This window comes from Agelaius tricolor, unplaced genomic scaffold, assembly GCF_023055355.1.
Source record: "Agelaius tricolor isolate 1412-34295 unplaced genomic scaffold, bAgeTri1.0.p SCAF_3, whole genome shotgun sequence".
Taxonomy (NCBI): Eukaryota; Metazoa; Chordata; class Aves; order Passeriformes; family Icteridae; genus Agelaius; species Agelaius tricolor.
Window position 1 is genome coordinate 27,223,792 of NW_027269263.1, and position 17,671 is coordinate 27,241,462.

At 39.9% G+C, this 17,671-nt stretch overlaps 1 long non-coding RNA gene across 8 annotated transcripts in view; it reads right to left on the reverse strand.

The window, feature by feature from the left end:
• LOC139588217 (uncharacterized) overlaps positions 1-17,671 on the reverse strand; it is a 187,530-nt gene that overhangs the window by 34,407 nt on the left and 135,452 nt on the right. The window contains exon 8 of one of the 8 annotated variants that reach the window (XR_011678588.1): positions 13,095-16,152. The exons of the other annotated variants lie outside the window; for them this stretch is intronic. This is a non-coding gene — a long non-coding RNA (uncharacterized lncRNA). Of the gene's footprint in view, positions 1-13,094; positions 16,153-17,671 lie in introns of those variants that run through there. 8 annotated transcript variants of the gene reach the window in all.

Consider the following 17,671-nt stretch of genomic DNA (forward strand, 5'->3'; position numbering starts at 1 on the left):
TGTTTGAGCAGGCACAGCACTCTCGGATTGTGAGATGTGCTATCCAAATTCCTTTCCATGTTAACTATTACTGACCTTCAGTCATGGAAAGCAGCTAGTAGGGTGACTTAATTTGGCACCTGTTCTGGGGATTTCTGCATAGCTGAAGCCAAAAGCAATCCAAATTTAGGTGGCCCAGCCTGTTCTCAGCACATACTGTATTTTACGGTGGATTTCCTCAGGAGATTGTAAGGGCAATGCCATGTGGGAATTCCTAAGTGTTGCCTTTCACTCCTTCAAATACAAATGTGAGGCTGCTTTTTACTGACATCTTTTTTTTCTGGTGGCATCCATAGGAGAGATTCCTCCAGTAGAATAACACATTTTCCAAAATCACCTCATGGGAACACACATTTCTTGTGAACTAGAAAGGAAAGCAAACTATTAATCAAGTGAAACTAGGCTTGCAATCCTCTTGGGTATGGACATTGTATGGAATTTTCTTCTTATTTCTTGAGAATAATCACAGGAAGAGTGTGGGTGGATTGGCTCACATATGAAAAGTCACCTCTCAGATAAAGGAAAAACAATGTTTGGAAACACAGGGTTTCAACACAACCCTAGACAAAGGACAAAAGCAAAGAAATAAACTGGAGTCAAGTCTTGTCTGTCACTCTAGTCTATGCTGAAACAATTTTTCCACTTCTAGTAATAAAGGTAGGGCAGCTTTTCAGTTTCTGATTCTGGAACTATACAACCCTATATGTATAATTTGATTACTTTAGATTTTTTAGAAATAATGCTTATAAATACTTACAAAATTGTTAGTTTTCCAGAATTAAAAAATAACTACAAAGACCTGAATGATGTAGTTAGATTCCGATACTCATTATGAAAGAAAAGAAAAAATTACAGAGCTTCAGGTAAAATTCCCCCACAAACAATTTTTTTTCAAGCTGCATCACATTCTTACATGAGTTTACTATTTTCAATGACTGCAACAGAACACAGAGGATAAAAATATCTTTACTTCTTTACTTTCACAGATATATGGAGGCTATAAGAATACGCATTAAAGAAAAGATGGGCATGATTTTCAGAGGAATGAAAAGGGACGGTTCTGAAGCTTGTTTCCTCCCCTACCATAGCATTTTTATGTTAGTGCAAAATATTCTTGAGCCAGCTGGTTGTTTTGTTCACACTGGCTTTCATTGCCTAATCTAGTGAATTCATTATAGCTCCCTGCCTGAGGGCTCAATTTTCAGCTGTGCTGAGCATGACCCATATCAGCTGTGGGAAAAGGAAGGCAAAGGCTCTGCGGGCCCCTCACACCTCCCTGCATTCTCAGGAAGCTGTGGGGTGACCCTGCTGCTGCACCAGCCCAGACAACCATGACTAGGTGACATTGCCTTGCATGGGCCTTGGAAATTACTCTCCTAGCAGGAGTTTGCTTGTCAAAATGTGAATTTGGTGTCAGGGACTTGCAGAGTAGGAGAAGCTGCCATGAAATAATGCTGGTTCTGGGTCAGAAGGGGACTTTCCCATACCAGGCATTCCTTGATTAATTCACCCTGGGAGGTGCTTCAGGCCTGATTTTGCAATGTAGAGAGAACTTTCTGGAGTCAGAATCTAGAATTGAGTGTGTTGTTTCTGAGGTAACCAGACTCAAATATCATCGCAATAAGTAGTATAATTTTGTTTCTTGGTTACATGCTAGAGATGTGACATTACAGAGAAGCTCTGTGTCAAATGCATTCTATTTGCTCATGTGCTACCAAAGGACAAACAGTACTCTGTTTTTAAAGCATTTTGGCTTAGATTAGTGGTTGCAGAGAGGGAGCTGTGTCCATTTTGTCCTCGCTAGCAAGTGGGTGTTTGCCTCCCACACTCACGTCACCGCCACATTTGGCAGTGGTGACACTTTGGCAGCAATAATTTATCTAAGCAGTCCCAGCACTGTAAAGTAGTCCCACTACTCCCTAAAAATTTTCTTGAATTGAGTAGTTTAGCCCTTTACTTCCAGTTCACTGACCTATGGTCACTTCTTACATGCACACAAAAACACATGTGAATGCCCATCTCCGAAGTACTGCAAGGAACCTAAAACTTACAAATCAACAAGACAGAATGGTCCTAGCCAAGAAGGAAGAACAAGCAAGATGAAAACATCATAAAGACCCCATGCTGGCACAGCATACTGACTCATACTTTCCACTTATAAATGTCATCGATTAGGTTAAAAAAATAATAATAAAAATCAGTCTGCATTCTGGGTTGTGGGTTTTTTTATTGCTTGCTTTAATAGCTCTGCTCTTCATCAGCTCCAGTATTCGGCAGCTGATCCCTCTTTCCTTCGGTAAGGACATGTGATAGTTTTGCTGAATAGCTGCAAACATGCTCTCTGCTGGGTACTAATAGCTGGCACATTAGGCTGCTTGGTGAGCTGTGGCAGCCAAACAGAAATGCTTTCAACAGAATGATTTCAGTAAAGAAGTGGAGAGTTGGGATTTTTTTTCCCTTTCTCCTCTCTGCTTGGTGCCAGAGTTCTTAAAATAGTACTCTCAGAGTTTTCTTGTTACCCATTTTGGAACCCAGATGTAGGAAGCCAGCCAGCACAGCTGGTGGAACCTAAGTGTCTCACAGATAGGGAAAGATTATGTGGCCTTCATTTTTCTCTTAACTGTTAGTTTAACACTTTATTCCTAACTGTTATTGATGTTATTGCTATTGGAGTGTCAGGAAAAAAATGCCCAGGGTTGTTGGGTTGGAAGTCCTAGGAGCTGAAGACCTTCCTCTCCCTCCTGTTGTCATTGTCTTGCCACTGTAGTTTGTTACCTTCCCTGATTCCCTCATCAGGAATGTGGATTTAATTAGTTGTTCCATTCTGAACTCACACTGATACCTGTGCTGAGCTATTACAACTGACATGCAATGATGCTGTGAACTCATTCTCACAGCAGGCTATGTATAAAATCACCTGTCTTCTTATACTCAGGAGTATATGCTGGATTTCTGAGGAGAATAAAGTATATGAAGTACCAGTACCAAGCTTTCTGACAGCAAGCTAAAATGTACACAACAAATTGAAAAGAAGTGATATGACAACCAGTAGAGCTTCCTTACAAGTCATCTAGTAGGTACTGGTCTGGCCACTTTTAGAGACATGGGAATTTTCTTCTCCTAAGGATGCAAATCAGATTGCTGGAAACCTTCAGTGAAATTTTGCTTCTGTGAAATTTTTTTCCTCTTAAAGCTTTGCCATCACCTGAGCAGCCTCATGGGATCCTTCCTCATCTAATGTGTGGTAACTCCTACCAGCCTTGAGTTACTTATAATCATATGGTTTCTGAAGGGTGGCTTTTGAGAGCAGCCCAGTCTGGGGTATTACAGTTACAGACCACAGAACTCCATGTTCCCAGTACATCTGTGAAAGCATTTGGGGGAATGGCAGTACGGATGGAAGCAACACTGATTCATTCTATCTTCATATGGAAACAGAGGGAACAGTTGGCCTCTCCAAACTGGAATGATACAGAGATCTGAATATGCAAAAATAGCACAGCAATTTCTAGGCAAAACTAAATGCTTCTCAGAAATGCATTGAAAAACAGTGCATTGAGGTCCACTGTGAAATACTTGAAAGGTACAGAGGGCAACACTTTGTTACAGTAAGCTTCTTGATTTATAACATAGGTTATGCTGAAAATCAGGAGGAGTCAGGTATTTAATCCTTGCTTATGCTTTTAGACCTCCTCTAGCACTAAGCATATTTTCTTCCATAAACAAATTTCTGATTGCAGCACACACGAAGGAATGATAGAGGTTTTTGGAGGTAGTGGAAAAGAAACTTCTTCACCAATTTAGGATTTTGAGAAACCATTTCTGGTGGATGTCTGGCTATTAATTTACAGCTTTCCATTGCTCACCATTTTCTTCTCCCTCCTCATCACAGAATCAGAATAATTTGGTTTGTGCCTCTATCTCCCTGATGGGACCATAAGGTCCAGAGTCTTCACTGACACAGGTGATAAAAGTGGTCTTGCATGAAGATGTGGGTCTGTAAGTGGGAGCCTCTGATTCATACATATTCCTTTCTACCAGCAGAGCTGCAGGAACAGTAGCCTCCAGTAAGCAAACAGCTGAGAAGGTACTTCTTTAAACAGCTTCTGCTGTTTGCACAGACAGTCTCTACACTCTCCACTGACTCATGCATGTGACCGTGTTCGAGCTTATGCCTACCTCCATTTCCTTCCCTTGTGTCAGCAACTCACTGCTTCTGTTGCTTCTGAAGCTCACTGTAATTACATATACAAGCAACACATGACTAGAGAGCTTTAAATGAGATCAGAATTTTTGCATGTAGGCTTTTGTTGCCACATGCCTCCTTTTCTAGGGAAGAGGGGCAGCCTAATGCCTGAGACTAGTTCTATCTGTACCTGCTGAAGGCTATACCCAGCTTCCACTAGGACTTTGCAAGACCTGGATGTTTCTCTCTCCTTGGAGGGCTTCTCAGAGAGTTTAACCTGAGCAGAGAGGTTTCTGTTGTATCCCAAAAGGGAGTTTTATGTTATCAGCCACTGGAAGTCTCTCACCTAAGCTACTATTTAGGATCTGTATAGTAATTGCTGAGGGATAAGAGTTCTCCACATTACAGGACAGGTGTATAAGACAACAGATGAATTTCCGTGTAACATTGAGACATTGTAACATTGAGAGAGAGGGTCATCACGACTGTATGAAATGCTAAACTGAAGCTTATGTGGCTAATCTGTACAAAGTAAACATTTTTTTTTAATTCTTCTGTCACGACTGAGTACACAAAAGAGAAACCACATTGAAATCTCTATGTACCTTCTTTCCAGATGATTTTCTACCAAGATCCTCACTAACTCAATTATCCATAAAACTACCCAAAAGAAATACGATCTTGAAATAGATAACAGATGCACTTAGGAGTTACATCTTGTGATGAATGAATACAAAATCCCAGCTTCATTATAGCCAGCCCACACAGTCACATTTTTTATTGCTCATATATAATGATCAGAAATCATTTGGGACCAAAAGAAGATAGATAAACTCCAGCCAAAATCCTACCACTATCTAAAATAAAATGAAATAAAAATAAAATAAAATAATAAAAAACCAAAATAAAATAAAATTAAATTAAAGAAATAAAAATTAAATAAAAAACAAAATATAATAAATAATGTAAAAATAAAATACAAATATTAAAAATAAAGTTTAAAATATTAAAAAATAAAATAAAAAATAAAAAATCTTAAAAAAATAAAAATTAAAAAAATAGAAGTTAAAATAAAATAAAAAATAAAAATACAATAAACAAAAACAAATAAAACACTATCTTTATTTTCTTATATTCTATCCCCCTACAGCCCTGACTACAACACATCATTCTCAACAATCTGTTCTTTCTATTTACAATATCTTTAACTGGAACTTCACCCATGAAATTTAGCTTCCTGTTTATTCCTAATTCTGAGTACAAACTCTATGACAGGTAATATTACTTCTGTTCTGTTTAAATATGCTCATGATTTATAGCAAGATTTTTGGCAAGTTGCCTTTAAATATTTGTAATTGTTCTATAAATTCTCATGTTAAGGGATACATTCAGAGCAGGTAGCTCAGTGTGCAGGTTCAGTGTGCGTAGCAGGTTGGGCTCTGGGTGGCTGGAGCAGGAGGCAAGGGGCTGTGAACTGCTGACCCCTTGCATAAGAAAGGGGCTGGGGACCTGTCAGCCAGGGGACCAGACACTCCAAGGCACTCAGGAGCTGAGGACTGAAGAGGAGGAATGAGACTTTTGTGCCCTTGGACTGGGGGTACAACAGCCCAGGGGTTCCTTTGTTGGGGGTCCCTCCTTGGAGGCAGCAGCTCGAGTTCCTTCTGTTTCACTGCACTGTGAGTAAATGGCTTCAAGGAACCAGAACTCTCACCCTTCTATGGGAAACCAGGAGGTGAACTGGTCAGGAAAACTGGTCTGACACTGGAATGGGGTGTGTGGGGAGCTAAGCAGGACAATTGTGGGTTCACTGGAGCTCCCCCCTGTGAAGGGACTTTGGTCCCAGCAGTGGAAGTCTCTGGCACTGGGAGTATGTGAATGGTCAGACAGGGGAGTTTGCTTAATAGTTATGTGTCCTTTGTATCTGATCCTTCTTTCTCTCAAAATGGCATTTCCTGTACCTACCTAATCTATGAAATACATGCTACGTGGATTTCACTTGCCTCAGAGTTTGCAAGTAAACAAATGTAGGACAGAGAGGTTCAGCCTTTTACATATCCATTCTGCCTGAACTCCAATCTGGCTGACTACAGTGTAGTGCAAACCATTTTGTCCTGCTAAGATTAAAGTGTTCACTGCATTCTAGGCTCTGGGAATGAGGGTGCAACTATCTGGACCCATTCACATGATCACATTATTTGCATGGCCAAAATCAGAACTGAACTGCAGTTTATGCAGAAGGTATATGATATTTGCCTACCCAAAGTACTTCTCAAGATTTACAGGGATGTTTTTCCTGTGCTCTGACTCATTATACCAGTGCTGAAATCATTTGAAGTGAAAGCTTCTTTTGTGAGGAAGTTCAAGGCTTTTAAGGCTTGAGCTGAGCAATCTCCTAGTCTAATTGCAGCATTTCATTTTCTTGCAGAAGTAACATATCACCAATGCAAGTGATTCCCAGCCAGGTGATGGGAAAGAAAAATCTATGCAGTTTTGCTCAATCTTGCAAGGAACAGTAGTAGAAGGCTGATGAGTACCTCTCAGTACTTTTTGGACAGATAAATTGGCAAATTTCTTCAACAGTGATGGTGTCAATCTCTGAGCACTGAGGTAAAGCTATCTGCTGCTCTATAAGAGGCCAACTATATGCTGCACTAGAATGCTGGACTACCATAGTGTTAAAAGTTTTATCTGTGTAAAGCTAATGCACTATTGTAAAGATATTATCTTCCTTGTCTTCTCTTTTTCCAGTTTACTATTTCTTGCAATTCCGATATCTTGACATTAAAATTTGCTAAGACTGATCAAGTCAAACTGTGGCCAGATATCACATTTTGATGGCGATTATAAAAAAATGAGGTGTTTATCTTCTATCTTTTCTAGAGCTAACATTGCACAACAAAGACAGATTCTTAAGTTAGCAAGATAAAAGAAGCCTACTTCCCTTTTACTAGTTAAAAGCAACACTTTAAACATGACATGGAAATGAAGAAGTGATGGTGTCGATCTCTGAGCACTGAGGTAAAGCTTCCTGCTGCTCTATAAGAGGCCACTATATGCTGCACTAGAACATTTACCAGAACATCTTGGCAGAAGGTTCCCATGCAACATTATGCTAGATTAATTGAAGGCATAAAAGGCATGGAAAATTATTACAAGTTCTGCATACAACAATATAATAAGAGACACAGGATTCCAGAGAACAGCAAAGAGAAAAATGGTTAGAAGATGAAGCACTTGGCTGCAACAGCTGCTTACTTAATTAGCAATATCCCTAATCTAATAAAATCATCATACTATGAATCATCTTGCCCAAGTTCATTCACCAGAGGTGTCAAGTATTCAATCAGTGGACATTTGTTCATTTTTTCCTGCTACCTCCTAACTTTGTTTCTTTTTTTATTTTTTTCTTCTTTTTGACCTGGTCAATCACGCTTAGGATGACAAGGTCTTAGTCAAATCCTTGTCTCACATGGGTTAGAATACAGGATCTTCTTGGCTCCCAGTTGCATTGTTTTTATCAAATAAAAAACATCAGTAGAAAAAATTCATCATTACACAAAAAGCAAATAACTTGAAGCATTTTAACAATTGTGTATTAGTGGTGGCATGCTTCAAAAATAAGTGCTGAACATTGCTGAGAGAAATGCAGGACTATATAATTATTTATGACAGGCTTTCATCATATCTTTCTTCTCCTAAATGATTGGTGTTAGTTGAAGGCCAAAGGAATACTATGAAAATAAAGGAAGGAAAGTGTGGGATGTTTTTATGTGGCCACTGTCCTCCATCTTCACTCACACATGAGCAACCATTCTAAGCATCTCCTGCAAGGACCAGTATTCAAAGGTGTTTGGACTTCATAATCTGAAATCCGTGGAAAGAATGAAGATCCATGAATAGAAATGAGCAGGAAACTGTTTATTCCCATTCCAGGAATATGTTCAATTTGAGAAACAGTTTTCCATTCCATATTGGGATGAAATGGAGACCTTTCAGACCTTTCTACTTTTTCTTGGAAAAATACAAAGAGCAAGTGAAAGCTTTGCTTTCCCTACTCCTGCTGCTCACCTTCATGTCCTCTAAAAGAGCCAGGCAAATAGGGTGCCAGCACAGAAGAAAAAGAAACTTGATCTGAAGCCCAGCTTTGCTGAACTGATGCATTCACATGCCTGTTCTGAGTACTTGACAAGCCTGTCACACATTATAAAAGAGTGTCCAACCTGCAGACTTATTCTGAGGTCAGCTACAATTAATTCTTCATACTTAAAATAGCCCACCCTAGAGCTCAGATGCATTTCCAGCCATCACTTTTCTGATGCTGATGTATTCCCACTAAATCTCTCAGTCTGAGCACACTGACTCAGCTCCTGGGCTCGCCCCCAGCCTCCCTCTGCCACAGGGCTTAGCAGAGCTTGTTTGTTTGAGCACTCGCTGCCACTAGCAGGACCCCAGTTCACTCCCAACACACACACAACACACAAATAAAAATGGAAAGGAAAATACAGAGAAAAGGGAGGCATACATCCCATACATCCCACAGAAACATGAATTTTACCTCTGCTCTTGGATTTTTTCCAGATAACTGAAAGATGGCCAGCTTCTGACGTATGCCTAGGATTTACGTCCTTACAACAACAATGTCATTACTAGCCCACATCCCTGGGTAGTAAATCAGAGAGTTGTGTTTATTTTCCTTTCTTATCTCCAAATATCAGCATCACTTTTTGCCTGCGTATTACTATCCTTGCTGAATTTCACTGGACTTGCATACCTAGAATTCAGCATCCCCATAAGTATTTGCAACATTCTGGCCATGGTTGCAACATTCATGGTTATGTCTTTTTAATGCTGGAATACCAGAAAATATGTAGAAATTGGAGCTTGTAATGGTGTGCTACTCCTTGTGCTCCACAATTGAAAGAAAATCTTCCCATCTCTAACATAAATAGCAGAATCAGTTCTTTTCCCCCAGTGAGGAATTTGCTGCTCCACCTAAACTAAGCAGTCTGATTTCTTCTGAGATGAAGGGCTGTTTGTGAATGATGATGTTGAAATCTGGTCAGTAACAATGAATGATATCAACAATAATAAAAAGATACTTTAGAAAGAAAGATGATCACCCTATATAATCATTAACAATCTGTCACTCTCTGTGTCTTTTTGGGCACAAAGTCGTAAACATCAGCACTAACAGCTGCTGCCACCCTGAAAAAAAAGGTTGGAAAAAATTCCATTCCAAGTTTTTAGTTTCTCAGACTGAACCCAGGGATGTAAATGTCTCTGACCGCGGTATGAAGGATTTCCTGGATCTTCAATTTACATCTGGACACCACCCCCACCCCCGTAAGAATTTGGACACAATAACAAAAGCTTACAATGACATAGCAGCAGCTGCATTTGAACATATCTGGGTGTTGCTGGGAGAAATTAAACCATTGCAATGCCATGAATGTTGTAAATCATCACTTTATCCTTATTGCTCTTCAAATCAACTTTCTGGAACATTTTAACTCAGACAGTAGAGACAACTGCATGAATCAGAATTCATAAACTATTTTGCTCTGATGGGATAAGGGGGTATGTAACTGAAGTAAACTGGAGTCTGTGAAATGGGACAAAAGAAAGCTGTTGCCTTTCTTCCACACCCTGCAGATGGAAAGGAAACAGAATAAATCCACTGAATGAAGTTCTGGACCTTAAAATATTTCAGCAGCCCAGTGCCAAATTCTCACCAAATGGGATTTGTAGCTATGCCTTAGTCCCTATTTCCTACTGACTTAGACAAGTCCTATAGAATGTCTTTACAAATGTGTTCTGTGAGATAGGATTTTGTATTTTGCTGCAAGACAGAACCTGCTCTGTAGAAAGTGTGTTTTAGCTCATGATGCTTGATGCTAGGTTTCCTCAAAAGTGTATTTGAAGGAGGCTGGGAGTGGGCCAAAAGTGTTGCAAATGTGTAGGTCCTTCTTTTAGGTACAATGAATTTTGGGGGAAGAATAAGGGCAAAAATAACTAACCCATCTCATTTTACAGCAAGGTGACCTCCTTAATGGATGACTATTCTACCCAGATGTTAGTAAAACCTTTGACACTGCCTCCCTCAACATTCTTCTGGAAAAGCTTCATGGCTTGGCCACATGCACTCTTAGCTGGGTTAACAACTGTCTGCGTAGCAGAAAATGGTGGTGAATGGAGCTACATTCAGTTTGTGGCCAGTCACAAATTGTGTTCCCAGGACTCAGTTTTGGGGGTAATCCCTGTTCAATATTTTTATCAATGGTTTGGATAAGAGGACTGAGGGCACCCTTGGTAAGTTTGCAGATGACACTAAGCTGGGCAGGAATGTTCATCTGCTGGAGGGGAGGAAGGTCCTGCAGGTGAATCTGGATAGGCTGGATCAATGGGTCAAGGACAATGGTATGAGGTTCAAAAAGGCAAAGTGCCAGGTCCTGCCCTTCTGTCACAACAACTGCATGCAGCACAACAAGCTGGGCTGGGAAGCTGGTCAGTAGAACCAGTAGGACCTGTCAGTCCTGGTCAACAGCCGGCTGAGCATGAGCCAGGAAGGTGCCTAAGTGGCCAAAAAGGCCAATGGCATCCTGATCATAAAGTTTCCAATTTAAATGATTGTATGATTTAAATGACTGTATGATCTCTATGAAATGTTGAATGGCCATTTTCTATTTAGTTCAATCAGTAGTTTTTACCTCATGCAACAGTTGCCAGGGAGCCAAGAAATAGTTCTGAGTATGAACATGCAGTTCTTGGTGGTCTCTGGTACGTGGATGGTAGGACCTGGCTTTCTTTGACTGATGAATCCCCCTGTGTCTGCAATGTCCATGTAAGGCAGGGTGACCAAGGCTAGATTTGTCACTAAAAAAAAAAGCTTGAAATGCTTTCTCCTCATATAAATTAAAATGCAATTATGTGTAGTCATAACAACAATCTGGAATGGAGTCACTGATGGCCAAAACCTTAGAAGTCCCTTGAGACTTGTAGCAGATGTCCACAGTGAACAGGAACAGTTGTTATTGAGGTTGTCAGATTTTCTGGGCCATTGTTGTATCTGATCAGACCAGAAAGTGAAATGGGAATACACAAAGGAACATTATCCTACTGTGCCTTCAAAGAGTATAAATCACAGAGGACTGTGCCCATCAGAGGCATCAGTGGTGACGGTTTTAATATTTCTAGGGTTTCTCACAATGAGTAGAAGAGATGTCAGGGTACATGACCCTTCAAGTAGTCTCCTGAGTAACATAATCCCAATGTTCCTCAGGTTTTACATTAAGTTCCCAGACCTATAAAATCATGTTGTTGTGCTCTTAGCACAATGACAGTAAGATAGTTAATGTAGGCCAAAAATGAGAACTGACCATCCTCTACATTGAGGATATCTCTGCAAATCCTCAGCTGGTTTCTGTTCCAGAAAAGGTATAGAGGAACAGACACCACTCTATGCTGTCACTGAGTTTACCAGCTCCTTTCCATACTGTCCTTTACTTCCCAGAGTAGGGACCAAGAGTGATAAACAACTCGGATCAAATTAAACTGATCACCATTTCTCCAGGTGACTCAGTGTGCGTAAGTACCTGTTCTGTCACCTCTTCTGTCCCTGCACAGTCGATGAGCAGGGCAAGTCGTGGTTGTTGCTGACAGGCTTTCTGCTCAGCACTGATAGAAGACAGTGAGGGCAGTGCTTGGCTCTCTCTGACCCTAGCTGGCCAGCTGGCTGTGCCGAAAATACTCTCAATTTCCTAAAAAGGCATCTCAAGCATCATTTTTTGCATATGGGGATCCTTAGGGAAGAGCCCCTCCCAGATTCTTCCCTGAGACAATAGGTCTCTGCACCATTCCCCCTCTGTGCTTTCCCTAATTTCCATAATAGTCTAGTGTGATTAATAACCCTTGCTTCTACAGCCAAATAGAAAGGGAAGTAGCATTATGCTATGTTTCCAAACAATGCCAAATATCGCATTAAGACTGTAGACAGTAGTGCAGTATTTTAAAGAACAACAGCTTAATTTTTTTATTAAAGTGGAATCTGGAGTTTATTTGTTTGTTGTTGTTGTTATTTTTTATTTCTACAAGGTACAGCAGCTGCTTAAAAGAACATTTCACCATAAGGAACAGGCTGATTCACTGCATTTCTCCTGAGTACAGATTGTTGTCTTCTCCCACACAATCTTCATAAATTAGGAAGAAAACTTGAAAAGCATCACAATATATGGTTTTGATTGTCCCTGGATTACAGTAGTTGAACTAAACCTCAAATATCCAGTCTTCTTCTATGAAAAAAAATGTTTAATAAGATAAAAAAGATGAATTTAAAGTTTAACTCTGAAATGTCTCAAGGTAACTGAGGAGGCTTAGCATGATTTAAACAGGAGGTTCGGTGATTTCTGTATCAGAGACCCAACCTTCCCTTTGTCAGGTCTGGGGACATGTTCCTCAGCTCTTGCACAGAGGCACAGGAAGGTGGGACTCTGTTACACTGCCATGTTGCTGCCTCGTTCAAATGCACTAAGCTCTGACCTCCTTTAGCTCACTACACCAAACTTCATTCAAACGGGAGTTTAAATGTCTAAAATGGAAAGAAAAGTCACCCACAAAACCATCCAGACTCCTGAGTGCAATCTATGAGAACAAGACCAGCAGAAGGCTAAGCCTTCATATCAGTAGAAAGGTTTGGTTTTCGCTTCCCAATCTTTTCTTTCTTCATGCAATTTATATTTAGTCCATTGAAACAATTAGTAAAACTTGCCTGAAATGAGACTTGGTTCCATGTTTCAGATTACAAGTGAGATGTCAGAAGTAATTCGCTCAGAAAGTGGTAGGATCCCTTCAGGATGGTACAGTCCTCTGTTAGAATAATAAATAAATAAGCCCAAAAGCTTTTGTTGTTTCTGTTTGGTTTTTTTAACTATAAGCAACATGAGAAGGTTATCAGAAAGTTGCCCCCATAGAACAAAGAGCTTCCTTCCCTGGTTAGCAAACTGCAATATATCACATTGTGATTCCTTAACAATAATTTTTAATAATTTGTTGAGATTCTTAGACATTGAAGAATATCTCCCTCCTACAGAAAAATAAAGATAGCTGAAAAAAGTTCATAGCAAAATGCAACTCTATTAGTCACATATAGGAAGGTGGTCTCCACTTGAGTGATGTATAGCATTCAAATCAAGTAAGATTTTCCTCCTAGGGAACAGCTGAAATGTCATAAAGTATTCCAATTCTAATGGCACACATGTCACAGCAAGGAATACCATAGACCTTTAAATATTTTTATACTGTCATGGCAGCATGAGCTGAGAGTGGAACAGCAAAGATAAATTATCTTCTGTTTAGCTCTGCTTCTGCCATGAGCTGGGGACATATGGGCAGTACAGTTTCCAGGCAATAAAGAAACAGAGATTTGAGATTACTGTGTTCAGTACCAAGAGACAGAGAGGAACATGAATCAATATTTGCTAACTCTCCTCTCCTTTCCTTCCAGATTGTCAGTTCTTCCAGTACAGCTCCACGCTTTTTTATTAAATCTCTTCCTCTCCACACTTGACCCAGGGAAACTTTCCTCCAGTAACCTATGTAGGAGGATTGGCAGTGAGAGAAGTGTTGGAAAGACAGTCTTTTTGTTTGCAGTTTTAGTGCCAGGGAAGCAACTGAAAGGAAAGTTATTTCAAGGGTGAGTGTGTGCTTGTTGCTGTGTGAGAACAGTTCAGTGAGTTTGGGAGCTGGTGAAGACCAGTCAGCATAGGAAACAACCATGGGTCACAGGTGGTCAAGTCTGCTTAAATCAACTGTTGACCACATGCTCCCTGATGAAGTAATGCCTTAACACACAGGTGCATTCCAAGTAGTGTTAAACATACTTTATTTCCTCCTCTTTCATAGAATCACAGAATAGCCCAGGTTGGATGGGCCTTGAAAGGTCATGTGGTCCAATCTTGCATGGGAAAGAGCCAAGACAAGGTTTTATAGCACCCTATACAACTGTGTATTGAAAACCTTCAACAATGAGGGCTCTACCACATCCAAGGGGAGATTGTTCCAATGATCAGTTGTTCTCACTGAAAAAAAATTCTTTCTGATAGGGACATGAAACTTGTCCCTGTGCAACTTGTAATAGTTGCTCTCTGTCTTCTGCTTGTGTCTCCTCTTTGTAGTTGCCCTTTAACTACCATAGTACTGTGATGAAGTCCCCCCTAAGCCTTTTCTTCTCCCAGCAAAGCAAATCCTTCAGTCTTTCCTCACAGTGCATGTTCTTCAGCCTTCTGACCAACTCTGAGACCCTTCTTTGGACTCTATCTAGTCTGTCCACATCTTTCTCAAATTGTAGGCACCAAGCTGCACTCTGCATTCCAGGTGTGGCCTGACAAGTTCTGAGCAGAGTGGACGATTCAATCTCTGCTCCTTCTAGCAATGCCCCTGCAGATGCAGCCCAGGATCTGATTTACCCTTGTTGCTACAGCAGTGCACTGCTGACTCCTGTTCATCCTGCACCAGGTCCCCTTCAGCAAGGCTGGTGGTGCACCACGCAAATCCTGACCCATACTGGACTCTTTCAATTTTTCATTCCAGCTGCAGGACTTCCCACTTGTCTTTGTTAAATTCTTGCCACTCCACTCTTCCAACCTGTGCAGGACAGTCTGTAAGATGGTTCTTCCTTCTGGTCTACCTTATCATACAGTTTAGTGGCACCAGCAAACTAGGTGAGGGTGCTTTCTGCCTCATTGTCCAGACCATTTTGGAAGATGTTGAACAGTGTGCAGCCCCATATTGACCCCTGAGGAATCCTGCTTGTGACAGGCTGGTAAAAATCTTCTTATGTGTGCATCCTGGGAGAAAATTCCCTACCCATCCAATTTGTATCTTGCCAGTTTGTCCCAGAGAAGGCATCAGGAAAATGTCAAATTGTTTCACTGAAGTGAAGTCCTTATTGTACTTCTGCCTTAATCAGCATTCAAACCTTATGGCATCCCAGAAACAATGCAGCTCTTAATGTTTTTCACTTTCATCTTTCTGTTCTGCATGGAAACCCTGCAACTGTAAAGATTGGTGTTTTCTCATCTACCTTTAGCTTAAAGATAAAGCATTGAGTCTATTTTGGTGTCTTTTATTTATTAGCATAACTTTAAGTAGTGAATGTCTGAAACTTAAAGTGGAAATTTACCTTTGACCTAAAGGTAAGTGCGTTTACCTCTATTTCTTAGAGCTGTTGGGAGAAATAATTTCAAAAATAAACTTCTTCATTCTGTGACATATTCTGCCTGCAGAAATCTGTCTTGCTTTTCACTCTGATTTTTACCCTGAAGTTGATGTTTTTTGCCTTAGGTGTACAATCAATGCCCAGCCTTTCTAATCATAGAATAAATGAGGCTGGAAGGGATGTCTATGGGGCATCTAGTCCAAACCCTGCTTGAAGTAGGCCAGTTACACCAGGCTGGTAAAAGATTTACTGAGTTTTTAATATTTCCATGGTTGGAAATTCTCTGCCCTAGTTCTTCAATTTTACCATGCTCACATGGTGAGAAAGTTTTTCCTTGCTTGTAATTCATGGTCAAATATATGTAAGCTGCAGCAGCTGAACATAGAATACTGATTTTCACTTATATTTTAGTTTCTTCCTTTGATACACTGTTTGCTTGGAAAAAATCTCAAAGGAAAAGATCTTATAGCTCACTAACATCCACTCCATTGAAGCATTTCAATTCATGTGTGGGCTTTTCCCAATCCAATATAATGAGATGCTGCAACCACCTTCAGAAGTATTTCTGTCTTGTGAAATAGCTACTAGCTACTTTTTGTCATGATGGAAAGAAGTGGATTTTTTAATATTCAAGAATCCATGCATTCACACAGATTCTAGCATCACAATGTACTCTGTTGAAATTAGTCCAGGATATCCTGTTCAGATCATACATCTGTAAAAGTAAAAGAATAATCTGAATATATAAATTACTTTGCAGGGCAAAAGAGAACAAGTTTTTATTTCTTATTTTCATGGTTTATGCTGAGGATAAGTATCATCACGCAGACAGTCCACTTAGATCTGAAGTAATTAGGTTTCTTACTCTCTAGTCATCTTAGCACCTCAAACCCCAAGCTGTGCTCCAATATCCTCAGTATTTTCCTTTCAATGGAAGTGGAATTTAACCTGAGATTACCACTGTAAACAAATTTTCAAAACGAGATTGTGGTCTCTTTTTTTTTGCTGATATTGGGAAGCCCTAGTTACACTCAAGACACAATCTCATAAGTGAGGAAAGCTATTATTTTCCAGAAGCACAAGAGAGGAAGTTTTGCTTTGCTTCAATTTGTGCCATGCTCCATCATGTCATGCCACAGATGAGGCACTACCTTGGCTCCACTTCTTCTTTTCCTTCAAGTCAGTCTATGATCTCTCTTAACCCTTTCTTAAACCTCTTAAAAAACCTTTATCAGATATTAAACAGGACTCTCTAGAACATGAAGTCAAAAATATTTCCATCCCTTTTTTCTATCCTCTATGCACATGCACAGCACTTTCTACTTTGACATCTACTGCTTTGAAAAAAAGAAATGTTTCATTTTTTAAAAGATATATCTGCTATATCATTTTATGTCCTAAAAATGAGATCTACTAGAGGAAGATGAAATTTAAAAATAGGTAGATCTCTAAAACCTCCAAGTGCTCTGCATTTTTACTGCATTTGTTTTTCAGATAGAATGCTTTCCTGAATAGACTTCAGCAACCACAGATGGACAGTATTTAAAGTAAACTTGAATGCAGTCCTATACTTTTGAACATATTTTAATGCTGAAATTTGAAATTGAAAAATTAGCTCATTATCAACTTTATTTATTTGTAGACTCTTCTATGCATCCCACCACCATATGAACTCTGATCACCTCTCAGAAGTCATAAATACACTTGAGGTTATGAAATGGTTACAGAGTTTATCAACTATTAAAATAGTTTTGTGGCTGAGTTAAGATCTAAATCTGCATTTTTGTCACTTCCTCTGTAACATATTTCTGGCAACAGATCAGAGTGCTTTTCCAGCCTGGCCACAGAAGAATCATTGCAAATTATGTATGTCAGAAATGGACTCTGGTTTTCAGTAGCGCTGAATGTCTGCAGCTTCATTATCTTCAGCTGACAGTGAGGATGATATCTGCCTGAACATCAGGTTTTAAGACTAGACTTCCTCCAAACCCATGCAGATAACTGCAAGTTGGATAATCAGTGAACATCCATCTCATACAAAGCCTGTGAGTCTCACCCGACTGTGTCTACGTGCCTGTAAAGTGGGCCTGGGGAGACCAGCTTGGTTCTGGCATCTTCACTGGAGTGGTCTAAAGTTAGATGAGATTAATTTCATTTTCTGTCCAAATTTAGCACTGAACAAGCAGAATCTGTAGCACACTTTTAGTTGCAGAGAGATGGTAGAAGAGTTAGAC